The sequence below is a fragment of the Panthera onca genome, chromosome B3 (genome assembly GCF_046562875.1).
Source record: "Panthera onca isolate mPanOnc1 chromosome B3, mPanOnc1 haplotype 2, whole genome shotgun sequence".
In the NCBI taxonomy this organism is placed as follows: Eukaryota; Metazoa; Chordata; class Mammalia; order Carnivora; family Felidae; genus Panthera; species Panthera onca.
The window spans coordinates 38,300,142-38,319,618 of record NC_138344.1 but is presented as its reverse complement, the minus strand read 5'-3'; the positions used below and the strand labels follow the sequence as shown (position 1 = coordinate 38,319,618).

The 19,477-nt window shown below is 43.4% G+C and overlaps 1 long non-coding RNA gene across 1 annotated transcript in view; it reads left to right on the top strand.

Moving 5' to 3' along the window:
* Window positions 1-2,820: 2,820 nt before the first annotated feature.
* LOC132668966 (uncharacterized) overlaps window positions 2,821-19,477 on the top strand; it is a 35,769-nt gene continuing 19,112 nt past the window's right edge. The window contains exons 1-3 of the long non-coding RNA XR_013555921.2: window positions 2,821-3,190; window positions 3,647-3,808; window positions 19,289-19,387. This is a non-coding gene — a long non-coding RNA (uncharacterized LOC132668966). The remainder of the gene's footprint in view (window positions 3,191-3,646; window positions 3,809-19,288; window positions 19,388-19,477) is intronic.

Genomic DNA, 19,477 nt, shown 5'->3' with positions numbered 1-19,477 from the left:
TTAGTGGCGGTGAGAATCTGTGTGCGCTGGTGGGGGCAGGGGGTGCTTCTCTCTGTCTTAATTCTGTCGGCTTGCAAATTGCAGTTTAAGGGCCATCTGTTCACATCTAATTGTTGAGGTGGCTACTCTCTCCTCCTTTCACCTTGACTATGTCCCCGCCGCGCTGTCTGAGCCTCGGTTTTCCCACATGTAAAATGAGACAGGAGGACTTGTTGGTCTATAAGGCCCCTTCAGCCTGGGGCTGGTGAAGCCCAGTCTCAGGCTCTTTGCTGGGATGCCAGAGGCGCCCTCTGGTGGCCATCGTTGTCCATGCACTCGGGGAACAGGCTTGGCTCCCTGCCTGGCTCTCTGAAGAGTGCGTTTGTGTGGATGTCTGTGTGAGTGTGCCTGTGTGTTGGGAGTGGATCACAGAGCATGTGTGACAGGCTTGTGATACAGAGAATGCAGATCTTCCCTGACTCTCAGCCCCTGATAAAATCGCAGACAGGGAGGTGGGGCCATTTAAAACAAAGGTAAAGTCGGCCCAAACCTTCCTGGGCCTGCCTGGGACACCTGGGCCTGCAGAATTTCCTGGGCCACCCTTCTTGCTAATACATGTGGAGAGCACTACTCCTCTGCTCAAAATCTCATCCTGTGGCCCCTCTGTTAAACAGAGTAAATATCAAACTCCTGGCCAGGGCAGGGCATAAGGTCCCTGCTTGGTTGCTCATATGGCCTCAGTTTTTACTCTTTTCTTTCTTTCCTGTCCCACTCCAGGTGAACTATGTCATCCTTTCCCACGTCCTATCCTCTCCTTATGTCGGTTCTTTTCCCCAGAGTGTCCTACCCTCTCCTTTAGTCCCCAGTGCATCTTTCCAAAGTTGCCACATGCTACCTCCTCCAGGAAGAATTCCTGGATTTTTCCACTTGGGTCTGAGCTCTCCTTCCTCTGAACATCCTGGTAGCTTTGTCTACACCTGTGTCCTGGGATGTAGAGAGTTTACCCAGGTAACTCAGGTCAAAGATGTCCAGCTCTCTAGCCCTTCCCTGAGGACTGGCTCCATGTCTGCTTCCAACACTGAGCCCTCCCCGCTGGCAGCCAGGCTGTCCTCTGCAGTGCCCCGACTCCCACAAGGAGTCCACCTCCCTTGTGCCCTCGGCCTTAGCCAATGGGTCTGCTCTTGTGGAAGGAGGTCTGGTGGTAGGAGAGAAAGACGTGAGCCTTAAGTCAGACTCTTGTTGGGTCCTGACCTTCAGAAGGCACATGTCTACCCAGCACACAGGCTCCAGCTGCTGAGCTGTGTATGGGAGGCTGGTTTCTGCATGCCCCATATTGAGGGTTAGACCCCACTGGCCTGGCTCTTTCCTTCAAAGACAGAAGTAATAGGCTATGTGTAGAAGTCTGCTATTGTCAGTTTTTTGTGCTCTGTAACACGAAACTCTCGCACAACCCACTTATAGATGTAGAAACAAGGAACCAGAGATGCTAAGTAACTCATTCAAGGTCACACAGCTTTGAGTGGGAATGCTCAAATTCAGACCCTGCTTTCCAAGTGTCTCCAAATCCTGTGCAGTTTCTGGACCATTCTGTTGTCACTGTGCCTTGCACATAGTAGGTACTTGATAAACTTCTGGATAATAAAACATAGCCATAAACTAATACATAACTATCTCTTTCTGCTAGCCTTCCAGTCTGCCTCAGGCTTACACATTCACCTCTGCGTGAGGGAAGAGTCTCAGAACTGGGATTATCTGAGAGAGGACAGGCTTCAGGCGCTGAAGGGGGGAGGTGATGCCTGCATCCCAGGAGGGGTGAATGCTCCGAGTCTGGGTGTTAGGGGGTAATGGGTCCCGGGCATGGTGAGGACGGGCAGGCACCTGCTGGGCCACGGTCTCAGTCGGTGTGTGGCTCATGAATGTCTCATAACTTCAGGAGCCACAGCGTGACTGCAGGGTAAAGGACCTGGAATTAATCCAAATTCTCTGAGAAGCGGATGCCAAGGCAGGATTAGATGTGCAAGAGGTTTATTAGAGGACATATCAGTGAGGGGAAGGGCAGGGTGCTGGGGAGGCTGAGAGAGCGGGCTCAATGCTGATCATCCAGGGTGGGGGGATGGGGGGAGGAGGTAGGGAAGGAGCGAGGCAGGCTGAAAGGAAGTGTTTTTGACTGTAGGGCACTTGTAAGAAAGTTGGCAAGGCCAACGGGGAATCCTCCAGCCAGCGTGCCTGGCAGCGGGGCTCTGTCCCTCCCAGGACAGGGTCTCCTTTGTGGCCCTGCCTGCTCAGTCACCGCCTTGTGGGGAGCGCCGCCTCCGCAGACGCACGACTGGGCTGCGAGCCTGCAGTGGAGAGGCGGGCATCGCGGGCGAGGGTGACGGGAACCTTCTCTAGTGTTGGTGTGCATGCCGTGTGTGCGGAGGAAGGTTTGTGTGCGCGCACGCCTCTTTCTTAGTCGTAATTCTGTTGGCTTCCCGGTTCACATCCAACTGTGGAGGTGGCCACTTCCCCCTCCTCCTTCACCTTGACCGTGTCACCCACTCTGAGCCTCGGTTTCCCCACGTGTAACGTGAGGCAGGTGGACTTGCTGGTTTTTAAGGCCTAGAGTGCAGCTGCTGAAGCCGTTGGTTAGCTCTGTTCCCCAGAGAGCTGAGAGGTGTGTCCTCACGGTCCCCACAGGCCAGCCAGCCCCCTTTCACCAGCCTGGCCCGGGCGACCGCCACCAGCGCCTACGGCTCCCGGGAGCTAGACTTTGTGCTTCTGGAAACTCAGGAGAAAGGCTGATTGGCCCGGCGTGTGTCACGTGTCCAGCTCTGGTCCAATCAACGAAGACCAGAGGGTGGAGCCACTTGCGGCTGTTCCCTGAGCAGGGCTTTGCGCATGCTCTCTGAAGTAAAGGTGCTGACCTTTGGGCAGCGTTACTCCCGGGTCGAGTGAGGAAGTGCAAGGTGTAGGTGGCACTCTGGCTGGCCGTGTCCTCTCAGCGTGGCACACCCACTAGCTCCACAACGTCAGGAGCTGGACTATGGTTTTGCCCCAGTGCTGGGGCGTGCACACTGCCTGCACCCAAGGAGTGTCTTGGCGGGCGTGCCCTGCTGTTGCCGACCCTGAAAGGCTGACCTCTGCTGGCCAGGACAGGCACTACGCCTACCCGGTGGCCACCACCCCAGGACAGCAACGGAGGGATGTCTTTCCATTAGCCTAGAAGCCTCTGGTAAGTGGCGGTGTTGCAGTTACACAGCCCAGGCTCTAGTGCTGGGTTTGGGTGTGGCTCTTACACTAACTCGAGCCAGTTCCTTTCCTCCTTGGGGCTTTTCCCGTATCTGCCAACTGGGTCTCATCACCACCAACAGGTGCGGAAGGGGCCGTATGTTGTGCAGGTTTGGGGCTCAGCTTTTGAGCTGATTTTGAATCCAGCTTTTCGTTCCTTGCTGTATGACCTTGGGCAAGTTACTCAATCTCTTGAAGCCCCAATCTCCCCATCTATAAAATGGGAAGGAAGAAGAATTTCTCTTCTGTTCTCTAAAAGGTGATGTGAGGATTCAATATGAGAATGCATGGAAAAAAGCACTGAGCGTGACGTCTGACATCACATCATTGTGAGGTGGCCTTGCTATGTGGTATGCTGGGGGCACACTCATTCATCTCCTGTCCTTCACCTCTTCCCCAGCCCCATCTCTCAGAGCACCCTGGCTAGTGGGCCAAGGAGTGATCAGTATCTGGAGCACAGCGGGGACTCAACCGTGTACAAAGAGTGGGAATGCGCTGCAGACCTCCTGCCTGGGTGGTCTCAACCTCATCCAGCTTTTATCGAGTATTCCCCACCTAGCAGGTAAGTCTCTGCTCTGAGGGGCTCCCAGGGCATTTCTGTACAGGGCAGGATGCATTCTACTGTGTGAACACTCACTGCAGGCTTGGGAGGAGCCTGTCTTAGATGTCTGGACACCTGGATTTCAATTCATTTCATTTCAATTCATTCATTTCAATTCATTTCAAAGAGTGAGTCTTTGCTACTCACTCCCTATGTGCCTCTACCCCCAGCCCCTCCAAACTAAAGAAAGATTCCATGAGCTGGGGAGGGAGAAGACTCATAGGGGAGGTGAGAGAAGAGGATGGACCCCCTAGTTGGGTATGAGGATCTAAGTAGGCGAGGCCTTGGGCCCCTGGTGCAGCTAAGGAGGTGGGAGGAGCCTGGACTTCCTTGCACCACAACATTGGAGTGGAAATGGAAGTCGCCCGGTGGGCACATCCAGGCAGAGGGGCCTGATGTGGCCTCTCAGAAGTGCCAGGAGCAGCAGAAGGCTCCTGGGTGCCCAAGAGGGATTCCCATAGCCTGCAGCGGGGTGGACTCAGGAGTGTGTTTCTGATGTGCCCAAGAGTGTGGCACAGACAAGGCACAGAGGACAGGAGGACCTAGAGAGGCTGCAAGGGAGCCCAGAAGAAGGCCGTGCATAGTCAGTGGGCACCAGTGTCTGATGTTTAGACATCCTGGGGGAGAAGAGCAAGGCAGATGACCAAGAGCTGGGGCCTCCTGGTGTTCTTCCTCCCCCACCTCAATACTACATAATTCCCATCCCTACCCAAGAACTGAGATGGAGCCTTCACTAAGATTAGGTGTCCTCCATCCAAGTGAAATGATGGCTCAAAATATAAATGCAATTCAGTTAGATAAGGAAAGTTCTATTTCTCGTATGCTTCAGCTCCGAGATTACTACCTGCCACTGAAAGAGAAAGGGGACATTGTACAGGTTCATAGAGGTGAGATGAGGTGGCTTTCAAAGAGAATTAAGCTAACGTTAATCTTTAGATCTGCAATACTGGACAACAAAATATCCACACTCTGTTAGGGAAAAAGGTTTATGACCCAAGAGTCTTCATTCTAGTTAAGATACCATTAATTCTGTCAGGGCATTTTAGGGGCACATAAGGACTGAACAAAATACTCAAGGAGATACTCAAACCGATGGAATGTGGGTTAAAAGAGAGATCTTAAAATAGGGGATGAAAAAGAAAAAAGATAGGGGATGAAAGAGTGTATAGGAAACAGTAGGAAGGAATGGGTATGTTAGTTAAATCAGAATGAATAATGACGTTTTAAGTAGGGATTCTCGAAACAAAGGCCATGTGGTAAAGGAAAACCTGTTAAGAGTCAAAAATGAAGTATTGAAGTTTGCACTATCCAGTATGGTAGTCATGAGTTACATGTGGCTCCTTACATTTAAATTAATTAAAATTATATAAAACCAAATAATCAGTTCCTCAGTTGCGCTTGCCATTTTTCAAGCACTCAATGGCCACACATGTCTAGTGGCTACTGAATCAGACAGGGCAGATATAGAACATTTCCACCACTGCAGAAAGTTCTTTGGGATAGTGGTGATCTAAATTATCAGAAAATCCATGGAGGGGAAAGGATATTTTGGAGCACAGAGAAGAAAGGTAGTCTAAAAATCTTCTAAAAGGATACGAGAAGTGAACAGGCAAAACCAACAGCAAACTTGAAAAGCAGGGTGGAATTTCCAAACAGGCATGTGACTTAGTGGTGGTGGTGAAATAAGGAATAAAGAGAAATTTGGCCAATCCAGAAAAGGGGAAGAAGAAAGAGGGAGGAAAATATAATCAGTAATAAATGTGAAATTAGGTGGAAGAAATAAAACTAAGTTCATTAGCTATCAGAATAACTATGATCTGGACTTCTATCAGAAACCAAAGTTGCCATTTCTAGTATATATGTAGAGAAATATCCCCTGGGACAAATTTTATGCTGGATACATTTTTAATTTGTATTTATTTTTATTTTTTAAAGTTTTTTTTTTTTTTTTTTTAGAGAGAGAGCGAGAGAGTACGGGGCAGGGACAGAAAGAGAGGGAGAGAGAGAATCCCAAGCAGGCACCTGTTGTCAGCATAGAGCCTGACACAGGGCTCAACCCCGTGAACCATGAGATCATGACCTGAGCTGCAATCAAGAGTTGGACGCTTAACTGACTGAGCTGCCCAGGTGCCCCTGGATACATTTTTTAAAATATAGTTTTAAAAACATAGCTTAGATAACATAAAATAAGGGAAATGTCAGTGTTTAGGAGCATTAAGAAATCTTGATTCTGATGGGGTAAGTGCATTTTGGAGCTAGTGTTTGCCTACAGGATATCTGCCTATCCCTGGTGACCCAGAGTCTGAGTTTAATAGCTCATGGCACAGAGGATAATTCCCGGGAATTAGATGAGAATAGGTCAGAAGTCCTCTACATAAAGCTAGGATCCCAGAGGGCTATTAAACTAGGGGGGAAGAGTGTCCACAGAGACTTGTCTGCCTCTGTCCTCACTGGAGTTGGAGTGGAAGAAAGAAGGTTCTTTCCTGAGAATCTCTAGGATAAGCCCAGTTTCGAATGGGTGTGGCACCAGAATTTATACTGCCTAGTGCTCCCTGCACTCCCCTTCTCCAAACAAAACAAAACAAAACAAAACAAAATAAAACACACACAAAACAAAAACAAAAACAAAAACAAAACCCCCCAAAACAAAAAAAGCAAATAACAAAACTAAGTAAATATGCAATTTGAAGTATTCCCCAGATGCCTGATGAAGCAATTGCAAATACTCCCTGGAGAAACACAGTTTAAATCTAGGCTTCAAGGACTTCTCACAGATAAACTTCCAAGGAACAGGAGGTCATACTGGAAAAAAAAAATCATTAAACAGAAGAGGAAATAAGCTACATGAAATGAGAGTCAGCAGAAAACAACATTGCTGAATCAGACCGACGGCAACGCTGACTGAAGATATTGAAATTATCTGTTATAGAATATGAAATAATTATGTGTGGCTTGCCTAAAATAAAGAAGTGATTGCATGTATGACAAAAGAATTAGAGAGAGAGAGAATCAAAACTGACTAGATGAATCTGAAGAAGAACCACAGAGAATTTCTAGAAGTGACAAATATAATTGAAATTGAAGCCGAGTGGATGAAAGATTCGTTCCAGGAAAGATGGAGTGAACACCATCTACTTTGTCTCCTACTGAATGCAGTTATTCTCCCTGGACAGAGTGTGTGGACCATTGGAAAGTAAATTGTAGCCAATAGATTAGAGAGGGAAACAAGAATTTGAAGTACAACCGAATTGGGTTGAGTTTCTCATTTTTTCCCTCCAGTATTGGCTGACCTGGACTCAAAGGCAGCCTGAAATCTGGAAGGGTGCACCATGTACAGGCAGAAGGAGCTTCAAGAGAGCAAATAGAGTTTTCTTTCTGGCCTGAAGAGTAGAAAAAGGCCTCCTAAGGATCAGGGAGAAGGAAGCTTTTCTGTTTATTTTTTCTTTTTTCCATCCTCACTCATGCCAGCCCCCGGGCAGTCTTGCAGTGGTGGCAGTGGCAGTGGTGAGGACAGCATCTGTATGTAGGAACCTAAAATCCCAAGGGAAAGACAACCTTCTCTCTGTTAGAAGACCTGTGAACAGAAGAGCTTGAGCAAATTCTTGCTGTTTTTCTCTTTGTGTCCTTCCCCTGCGTAGTGTCAGACACAGATGCAGTCATAAGAAGGGCATAGCAGAGCCACGAAATGGCAGATATCTGGCCGGGGGACGGGCTAGGGAGGCCGCAGACAGCCAAAAAGTGTTGGGGTGCGTGTGGAGAGGAGTGAGCACCAGAGAGTGATTGTATAACTTCGTATGTAAACTTCTGGGATCACTCCCAAACTGTGCATGCATCAATCTCATCCTAAAGAGAATCTGAGAGGTTTTGAGAACTGAACTAGGGGGCAGACCACCACCCAGTTCTCAGACTGGTGTTGCATATGTAGGACACATTTGAACAGAACTACAAAAGGCTTTGAAAATTGAACTGATCTTAGAACCAGAGCCTATAAATAGTGGGTTGAAGCTTGTGGTTGAACCTCGCCTCAGTCAACTGTCTGCTAATTTGTTTTTAAAATCAACATTCTTCTTAATATGTAAACAAGACCAAGAGTTGCATAACATGATGTTCAAAATGTCCAGGATACGATCAAAAATGCCTTGGGATATGAAGAATTGGAAAAATCTCAACTTACAGCAAAAAAGACGATCAGTAGTTGTCAACCCCTGAGAAAACATAAAAATTGAAATTATCAGAACAAGACTTTAAAGCTACTACTGTAACTATAAGAAGTGAGTGTGAACACTTTTGAAATGAATGAAAAAATAGGACGTTTCAACAACAAAAAAAGAAGATATGAAGAAGAACTGAATGGAAAATATAGAACTGGAAAATATAATAACCAACATTTAACAATAACTGGATGGACTCAGTAGCAGAATGGAGATGACAGAGGAAAGAGTCCATGAACCTGAAGATAGATCAATAGAAATTGTTCAGACTTAACAATGGAGAGAAAAAATTGAAAGAAATTGAACAGAATATCAGGAACCTGTGGAACAATACTAAAATGTCAAACATTCATGTCATCAGAGTCCTTGAAGGAGTGGAGAAAGAGTGCAATTCAGGAAATAATAATACAAAAATAATGGTTGCAAACTTCCCACATTTGTAAATTCAAGAAACTCAGCAAACCTCACACAGGATCAACTCAAAAACATCACCTCCCAGGTATGTGATAATCAAATGGTTTTTAAATTAAAAATAAAGAAGAAAATCTGGAAAGTAGTCGGAGAAAAAAGTGCATCATCTATAGGAGAACATATATTTGAATGACTGTTGATATCTCACCAGAAACCATAGAGGCTAAAAGGAAATGAAACATTTTGGAAGTGCTGAAAGAAAAGAACTACCAATGCAGAGTTCTGTATCCAGTGAAATTATCCTTAGGAATAAAGGTGAAATAAAAATATCCTCAGATGAAAAAAACCTAAGAGACTTTGTTGTCAGCACACCCGTTGTAAAATAAATACTAAAAGAAATTCTTCAGATGAAAGAAAGATGATACCACAGGGAAACTTAGGACATCAGGAATGAGGGACAAACAACAGAAATGGTAACTATCTGGGTAAATGACTGTTAACCTTCTCTTGAGTTCTCTAAAATATGATTGACAGTTGAAAGCAAGAATTAGGACTCTTCTAGGATGACATTTTCAATGTAGGTCTAATATATAAGACAGCTATCGTATAAAGAAAGGAGGCTAAGGTGACTTATGGTAAAATTTCTACATTCTATTTAGGATAGTAAAGTATCTGTTCACAGTAGACAAATTAAGAGAAAAATTAAGTATGTAAGTTGCAATCACAAGAAAATTACCAAGGAGATATAGTAAAACATACAATATGATAAATTAAAATGGAATATTAAAAAATGTTCAGGGGCACCTTGGTCACTCAGTCAGTTAAGTGTCCGAATTCAGCTCAGGTCACGATCTAATGGTTTGTGAGTTCAAGCTCCATATCAGGTTCTGTGTTGATAGCTCAGAGCCTGGAGCATTCTTCAGATTCTGCGTCTCCCTCTCTCTCTGCCCCTCCCCCTCTCACACTCTGTCTCTCTCTTGTTCTCAAAAATAAACATTAAAAAAATTGAAAATGTTTAAATGACGCAAAGAAAGAAGAAAAGGGGAAACAGAGGAACAAAAAACAGAGCAAACAGAAAATAAATAATAAAATGACAGCCCTGAATTCAAACATATCAATAATCACATTAAATCTAAATGGACTAAACATACCAATTAAAAGACAGAAATGGCCAAAATGGATTAATAAAAACAAGGTACAACCATATGCTTCCTATAATTATGTTGATAAAATGATATAGATAGGTTAAAAGACTAAGACATATATCCAAAAAACCATTGAACAGTACTCTTCAAATAGGTGAATTTATGACATATGAATTATATCTCAGTAAGGCAATTCAAAGAAGATTAAGATACATCTTGCAAACACCAATCAAAAGAAAGCTGGAGTAGCTATATTAATATCAGACAAAGTAGACTTCAGAGCAAAGAAAATTACTAGGGATAAAGGGATACATTACATAACAATAAAAGGGCCAGTTCAACAAGAAGACATAATAATCCTAAGTGTGTATGCATCTAATAACAGGACTTCAAAATGCATGAAGCAAAATCTGATTAAACTCAAAGAAATGGAAAACTCCACAGTTATAGTTGAGGAGTTCACTATTCCTTGCTCAGTAATTAATAGAACAGGTAAATAGCACATACGAGAGCCGAGCCATAAGCCAACTGGAACTAACTGATGGTTATAGAACATTCAATCAAAAACCGGTAGAAAATAAATTCTTTCCAAGTGTGCAAAGAACCTACATTGAACCTACAATGAAGACCTCATTTTGAGTCATAAAAAAAGTCTTAACAATTTAAAAATAATTGAAATCATACAAAGTGTGCTATTTGATCACAATGAGATCAAACTAGAAATTTATAGCAGAGCAAAAACTGGAAAATCTCTAAACACTTTAAATTTTAAAAAAATACACTTTTAAGTAATTCATGGGTCAAAAAGAAAGTGTTATGGAAATTAGAAAATATTCTGAACTGAATAAAAAAAAATACCAAAATTGTGAGATGCAGCTTCAACAATGCTTACAAGGAAATTGATAGTGTTAAATGGTTATATTAGAAAAGAGGAAAGATCTCAAATCAACAATCTAAGCTTTCACCTTAAGAAACTAGAAAAAGAAGAGAAATATAAACCAAAAGCAAGCAGAAGGATGGAAATAATAAAGACAAAAGCAAAATTCAATGAAATTAAAATAAGAAAACAATAGAGAAAAATCAGTGAAACAAAAAGCTGTTTCCTTGAAAAAATGAATTGGTAAATTTCTAGGTTGACTAAGAAAAAAAGAAGATACATATTACCAATAACAGGAATGAGAACGGAATTATCACAACAGACTTCATACACATTACAAGACTAATAAGGGAATAATAATATAAACAACTTTACAAAATAAATGGACAATTTAGATAAAATGAACTACATCCTTGAAGGCCACAAACCACTAAACACTCATCCAAGAAGAAATAAATAACTCAAACAGTCATATATTTATTAAATAAATTGAATTTATAGTTAAAAGCCATTTGAAAAATAAAATGAAAAATAAAAATCAAAAGATTTCGCTGGCAAATTCTACCAAATGTCTAAAGAAGAAATGAAACCAATCTTTTGACATATAAATCTCTTCCAGGAAATAGAAGGGAATACTTCCTAATTCATTGTAATGAGTCTAATTTTATCCTGATGCCCAAACCAGACAGATTTAGGAAAAGATCAGTATCTCTCATGAACATAAATACAAAAGTCCATGACAAATATTAATAAATTGAATCCAGCAATATATAAAAAGTAACTGGGTCTCAGGAATGCAAGATATTGAAGATAAGTCAATGTCATCCACTCTATTAATAGTCCAAAGAAGAAAGACATATCATATCGATCAGTGCAGAAGAAACATTTGAAACCAACAGAGCCAGCTCCAGAGGCTTTGCTAGGGCAGAGTTGAGTGGAGACCCCCAAGAAAAAGAGGAGATTGCATCAAGTTCTGATGGTGGTAGAGCTTAGATAAAACCACCCCCCAAAAGTAAGAGTCTCACCCTGAGTGGGGAAGTACTGAAGAATCAGAGTGCTGTTTACTGAGGAATTGAATAAAGGGGCTTCAGAGTATGAGACCAAAGGTGGAAGTCTTATGAAGAGTCATTTTTGTGGGAAAGAGATGGCTTGAAGGGAGAGGAATCTTCCAAATGGTTGATGGTGAAGTAAAATAAGGAGCGAGTGGTAGAAATTAGGGTCCAAAGAAACAAAGGAAACCTACCCAAACCACTTCACTTTAATGTACTAACATAAGGCAACACTCTGGAACTAAGAAACTTAGAGAGCCTCTCAAGTGTTTACCCTTGTCTACATAGGACCACCTGTAAGTCCTGGTGGAGAAAAACATCATATTAAAAATAGACAGAAAATAGGGGTTCCTGGATGGCTCGGTTGGTTGAGCATCAGGCTTCAGCTCAGGTCATGATCTCATGGCTCATGAGTTCAGGCCCTGTGTCGGGCTCTCTGCTGACAGCTCAGAGCCTGGAGCCTGCTTTGGATTCTGTGTCTCTGCCTCTCTCTCCTTCTAGCTCTCAAAAGTAAATAAACATTTAAAAAATTTAAAAAAAAAATAGAAAGTAGAAGCCAACATCTACACAAACCTACTACAGAACAAAAAAATGAGAATCAAAATATTTTCAGCTGATAAAATTCTCTTTCCAAAACCAATGATGGAGAGCAAAACTGTTACAGAACACCCTGACTTGAATTAGATATCCTTAAACAAATATTTGCAGATATGAGGGAAAAACCCACCTCACATCACAAATTTGAAAGCTCAGAAAGGAAATGGACAAAGCAGAAATGATAGATGCAACATGAGTGTTTACTAAATTCAGGAAAGAAATAGAAAGGAAAATAATCTCAGAACTGACAAAAATTACAAGGTGCCCAAGGGAGAATAGATTTGATTGAATATATAATAGGAGAGGAATGAAAATAGCTAAGAATGCCAACATGAAATAATGAGATTTAATAATACCAAAGAAAAACTGTTGGCTAGAGAAGGCAGGTAGAGAAGTGTCAACATTTATATAATTAGAGTCCCTGAAGAAAGAAAGAAAGAAAAAAAGACAAACAGAACAAAAATTTAAAACTATAATACAATAACACTTTCTTTTTTTATTTTAATATATTAAAAAATTTTTTTTAATGTTTATTTATTTTTGAGAAAGACAGAGACACAGAGAGCAAGTAGGGGAGGGGCAGAGAGAGAGGGAGACACAGAATCTGAAACAGACTCCAGGCTCAGCTGTCAGCAAAGAGCCCAACGCAGGGCTCAAACCCACTGTGGGGCTCGAACCCACGAACTGTGAGATCGTTACCTGAGCTGAAGTCAGATGCTTAATTGACTGAGCCACCCAGGTGCTCCTAACAATAACATTTTCTGGAAATGAAATAAGATCTGAGTTCGTGTGTTCAAAGAGCTTACTCTGTACATGGGGAAATAGACCTGAAACAGTCTGCTCCAAGATATTAGACCTAGGGGTAAAGAAACAAATCCTCTGGGCCTTAAATTTACAAAGACCAATTCCTTACAATGGAAAGGAAATTAATTTGGCATCAGACTTCTTAATAGGAATACATGAAGAAGGACGACAATGGGACGTTTTCAAGAAACCCCAGGAGAAAAAGTATGAACCAAGGATTTTTAGATCCAGACAAACATGAAGACCATAGAATAGTTTTAAACATGCAGACTCAAAATACCACATTCACAAATCATTCCTGAGAAATCGGAACACCACTTTTATTCTTTTTAATAATGAGGAGGCCGGGGTTCCTGGGCCACTCTGTTGCAAGACGTTGAAAGGTTATTTCCTTTCTCTGGACTGGTGATCAGAGGTTTTTGAGATGTGCTGTAGCTTTAGCCATGTTGATTTTACTTGGTGTTCATAGAGGTCCTAGGACCACAGACTTGGTGAAACGGAGTAGAAAGAGCAGGGTCCTGTGGTCAGATGGACTTGGGCTGGAACACTTTCTCTGCCCCATCCATCACCCATCCATCAGCCAGCCAGCCACTCACCAAATTTTGGAGAACCCTCAAGGTGCTAGGCACCCCAGTAGGCTCTGTGGATACAGGTGAGCCAAGCAGATCCAGGCAGCTTACATTCTAGTGGGGGGAGGTAGACATTTAACTGATAGCCACACAAACGTATACTCACAGATTGTGGTAAGCGATGTTGAAAGTAGGCAGCATTCTCTGAGCGTGGATAGAGGATGGTAATGTAAGAGTCCAGAAAGGCTTCACTGAGAAGATGGTGCTTGGACTGAGGCTGGAATGATGGAGGGAGTCCTCCCAGGGGAAGGGGGTCGGGTAGGACATTCTGGGCAGAGGGGGCAGCACGGGTCGAGAGTACTGTGGTAAGAGGAAGCTCAAACCTTTGGGGATCAGGTGGCAGAAGCAAGTGGCCAAGTGATGGGAGCGAGCTAGGGGCCAGGTCCCAGAATGAGGATGAGGTCTGTCTGTGATAGCTTGGGGAATACAGTGAAACATTTGAAATGGGGAGGCAGGATTGGAATCATGTATTTAAATTTTTTTTTAACGTTTATTTATTTTTGAGACAGAGAGAGACAGAGCATGAACAGGGGAGGGTCACAGAGAGAGGGAGACACAGAATCCGAAACAGGCTCCAGGCTCCGAGCTGTCAGCACAGAGCCCGACGCGGGGCTCGAACCCACGGACCGTGAGATCATGACCTGAGCCGAAGTCGGACGCCTAACCAACCGAGCCACCCAGGCGCCCCAAGGAATCATGTATTTAAAAGATCGTTCTGACTGCACTGGGGAGAATGACTCTGTGGTGGGAGGAGCAGGGAAGGAGGGATGTGGGCAAGTCACGTCTTCGCTGTGTGGCTCTGGGCACATCACTGAACTTCTCTGAGCCTTAATCTGCTCGCTTGTAAAAGTGGAATAATAATGGTAACCTACAGGTTAAGATGAAATCGAGGGCGCTGAATGTCTGACACAGAAGAAAAAGTTCAACAACTCTGGTTCCGTGTTACTGTTTAATTAACCTTAGACAAAGGTGCAATCTCTAAAAACATTTTATGGTGTCCTCCTTTCCTGTCCTCTCCATCCCTGTCTGGGCCTTCTGTTCCCCCTGCTACTTTAGGAATGTCTAGGACAAGAATTGAATGTAACTTCAGTTTTAGTGGGCAAATCGCGCCCTGGATCAGAAATACATATGGGGAGTATGAGGACCCTTGAACCAGATAGGAGCAGGGTCCTCGGGATCTGTTTTCCCCCTCTCACCCCCTGCCAATGTTCTTGAAGCTCAGCACTGTCCAGATCTGTTAGAACAAGAATACAATCCTTCCTTGGAGGACGGTCATTTCCAAAGGAAGCACCAAAACTGAGAGGGATCTTCTTTCTCTTGCTGCTTTATCTCTCTGTCTCTGCCTCTGTCTCTCTCTCTACTACTACTTTCTATTTGCTTTATTTATTTTTATTTTTTTTATTAAAATTTTTTTTAACATTTATTCATTTTTGAGAGACAGACAGAGTGTGAGTGGGGAGGGGCAGCAAGAGAGGGAGACACAGAATCTGAAGCAGACTCTGGGCTCTGAGCTGTCAGCACAGAGCCCAATGCGGGGCCTGAACTCACGGACCGTGAGATCATGACCTCGAACTTATGGACTGTGAGATGATGACCTGAGCTGAAGTCCGGGTGCTTAAATGACTGAGCCACCCAGGTGCCCCTCTGTTTGCTTTAGAAATGTAAACTAGTTTGCATCTCCAACTCATTGAGCCCTGAGACACTTAGCATCCAGCTTTGCAAAAGCTTTGCAAAAGCTCCCCCATCTGCTCACACTGTGGAGAATGGCATTGGAGCAACCATTCATTGCATACATGTGGCCCTATGAAGGCTGGCCTCAGAAGTTAACATGCTGACCTCTTTTTCTTTTCTTTTCTTTTTTTTTTTTTTTTTTTTTTTAGTGAGGGTTAATATACATATGAAGAAGTGTGCCATGCGTTCCAATCTTACATGTACAGCTCAGTCACATTTTTACAAATTTAACTACTACCCTATCCAATACCTAGAACATTTCCAGCACCCTGGGAAGTCTCCTGTGTCCTCTTCCCAGATAGTACCACCCCTGCCCCCAGAGGTCACGATTCTTTTGACTTCTATCACCATTGGTTAGTTTTGCCTGTTCTTAAATATCACAGAAAGGGGATGTAGTCTTTCACTCAGTCTAGTGTCTGCAATATTGAATCATACTGTTGTATGCATCTGTATAGACTGTGTATTCTCATTGCTGTATAGCATCCATAATATGGATATACTACAATTTGTCTAACATCCTGTTGATATTTGGGTTGTTTCCAGTTTGGGGCTGTTGCGAATAGTCCTGCTATGAACACTCCCTAGCACAAGTGTTTAAATTTTTTTTTGACATTTATTTATTTTTGAGACACAGAGAGAGGCAGAGTATGAGCCGGGGAGGGGCAGAGAGAGAGGGAGACACAGAATCCAAAGCAGGCTCCAGGCTCTGAGCTGTCAACACAGAGCCCGACGTGGGGCCCGAACTCACAAACTGTGAGATCATGACCTGAGCTGAAGTCGGATGCTTGATCGACTGAGCCACCCAGACACCCCCCTAGCACAAGTGTTTAGGTGTCGACGGGCACTCATTTCTGTTGGGCATATGCCCAGGAGTAGAATTCCTGGGTCACAGAGTACGCATGTATTCAGCTTTCGTGGACACGACTGAACAGTTTTCCTAAGTGATTGAACCATACTGCATTCCCACCGGGAGCCAAGTGGTAGAAATCCACCTCAAGCTAGCTCAGTCAAAAAGCGTACCGGTTCCCACAACCAAACCATGGGTCGAGGGAGGGTGCCACTACTTCAGGGTAGAGGAGACCCTGCCAGGCTCTCTCTCTGTCTCTGGGCCTGTCAACACCTTTCTCTCTGACTCAAGACTGACTTCCTCCATGTGTCGACCTGGCCTTACACTTCACAGCCGCGCTGATTGGCCCGAGTTGGATTCTGTATCAACCCCTGGGGGCCTGTATTGGCAGCCCCCGTTGGATCCACAGGGGTGGAGGAGGGGAAGAGCAGTTCTCCCTAAAGATAGGCACGGTGTCCCCAGACTGCAAGGGAGCCATGTGCTGCAGGGACAGCGGGTCAGGTGCTGGATTCCATTCCCAGCTCTGCAGCATCTCCTCCTAGCCATATGACCCTGGGCAATTGCTGCAGACTGAATGTTAACGTCCTCCCAGGTATGCTGAAGCCTAATCCCCAATGTGATCGTATTTGGAGGTGGGGCTTTGGAGAGGTGATGATGCCATAAGGGCAGAATCTTCATGAATGGGGATAGTGCCTTATAAAAGAGACCCAGAGAACTTCCTCACCCCTTCCACCGTGGGAGGACACGGCGAGAAGGCCATCTGAACCAGGAAGCAGGCTCTCCCCAGAACCCAAATCAGCCGGTTCTTTGATCTGGGACTTTCCAGCCTCCAGAACTGTGAGAAATAAATTTCTGTTGTTTATAAGCCACTTAGTCTGTGATATTTTGTTGTAGTTGCCCAAATGCCCAAGGCAGCAATTCATTTAGTTTCTAAATGGATTAGGAAACCTGTTTCCTAATGGATAAAAAGGAACAAACACGTTCTTTACACGGTATTAAATAAGGCATCACAGCTGATGCCTCTTACCCATGATAGATGCTTAATAATGTCCCTTCCCTCCCTGTCCTCTCAGAGCAGGGTTGGGATGTGAATCCTCCTGTCTTGTAATTCCTAGAACTGTGTCCTGTATCTAAGGGCTGTTTCTTCTTGCTATTGGCTGAGAGAACACATGTCTGGGGGCAGGAGAGGGGTCATCACTCTGAGCTGTATATGTGCTTCCTGGTGGCTCTGTCAAATCAGCCTGCACTGGATTCAGTGGGAAAGGAGAGATTTGGATGCTGGCTCAGTGAGAGTGATGTTCTGGCAGATTCCCCAAACAGCAACTTAAACAAATTAGTTTCATTTCCTTCCTTTAAATCAAAGAAACATGGAGGCAGGCAACCCAGTGCTGGTACAGCCACTCCTTGATGCCGTCAGGGGCCCAGAATCTTTCCCGGTGGGACCATCCCCATTGCAGCGTCCCCAAGTTGAGCTAGTTTGAGAGGGTCTCTCCTCCTTGCAACCGAACATACTCCTTCAGCGGTTTTAAATCAGGGTCACCAAGTGCTTCATATAGAAATTCAGTTTATTTCAATAATGCAATCAAAGCAAGTTTTGGTAAGTTCATTCTGGCGAGGGTGAAGCATCTGACGTTGTAAATATTCTCGCACATTTGTTTACAGAGTTCAGCACTGAAGATAGAGTTACTTGTGCTTGCAAATGTGAGCGTATATTTCAGCAGAACACAGCAGCATGGCAAAAACAATATTCATATCCAATTAGGAAATTCATGGAGCAGAAATGAACTTGGAATCCGTGGTGGTGCACATATTTGAAAATAGGGATAGAATAGGCTGCCATGGTATATCAATTGAAATAGAAATTTCACTTATTTGTATGAACATGCACACATGAAGGGTAATTACACTACAATATTTTTGTGGCAAAGATGATATTTAATTTAAAACACAGTTCAATATGGCAGCAGGGCCAGGAGTAGGGGTGGAGAGAAGGCATCCACCTCTCATGAAAAATTCAAGGACCAAAAAATATAGTAGTCAAGATAAATAGTATTTTAATATAATATTTTATTTTATTTATTTTTATTCTTTAAAAAAAATTTTTTTAGTGTTCTTATTATTTATTTTTGAGACAGAGAGAGACAGAGCATGAGCAGGGAAGTGGCAGAGAGAAAGGGAGACACAGAATCGGAAGCAGGCTCCAGGCTCTAAGCTGTCCTCACAGACCCCGACGTGGGGCTTGAACTCACGGAGTGTGAGATCATGACCTGAGCTGAAGTTGGACGCTCAACCAACTGAGCCACCCAGGTGCCCCTATAATATTTTAAAAATACAAATTAATTCGAAAATCCTCATGGACAAAATATCAAAATTTTGAATAGACAGGATCAGTATTATTGATTTTTCCTTTTGCCTCCATCTTCCAATATGATTTGGGCACAGCACTGCATAGCAAGATGTATTTTGTTTTTGCTTTTGTTTTTATTTTTGCTGTCTGCCATCAGTCGAATTTTTTAAATGTTTGAGCCTTTGGAGAAATACTTTATAAATCACTTTAAGTGTTTATAATGGAATTGAACATTTTGTAAATGAGTCCTCTCAATTTTGTTCAAAAGAAACTGAAAATCTTTAATCACAGTGTTCCACGAGTGTGCCAAGATAAACTAACTTCTAAAACCTGTATCAGGGCTCCTGGGTGGCTCGGTTGGGTGTCCAACTTCGGCTCGGGTCATGGTCTTTCAGTTCGTGAGTTGGAGCCCTGTGCTGGGCTCTGTGCTAACAAACAGCTCAGAGCCTGGAGGCTGCTTCAGATTCTGTATCTCCCTCTCTCTCTCTCCCCCTCCCCTGCTCATGCTCTGTCTCTCTCTGTCTCTCAAAAATAAATAAATGTTAAACAAAAATTAAAAAATAAAACCCTATATCAAATTTTAGGTATTATAGACAAGGCAGTAAGCAAATTTCAGTGATTTTACACTGGAAAACATTTACATGATCCCTCAAAAGCAAAGAAGTCGCTGAATAAATTAGCTTAGGGGAGGTCAAATGATGGTCAAGATGTAATGTAGAAATTCTATAGTTTTTTTTTTTTTTTGACTTGTGGGAAGAATGTTTTGATGGAGTTCCTATGTTTAATTGGGCAGATTTATATTTTAAATTGGATTGAAGAGACAGAAGGCTGATGGTTTACGGCATCTACAATTGGCAAAATATTGAAAAGAATTACAAAGCCAAGTTATGTGGTGAGTTTTATCTTCTCATAATGGCTTGTTAAAGAAAGATATTCTAAATGGAATTTAAAAAGACACTACCCATGAAAATACTTGGGCTGA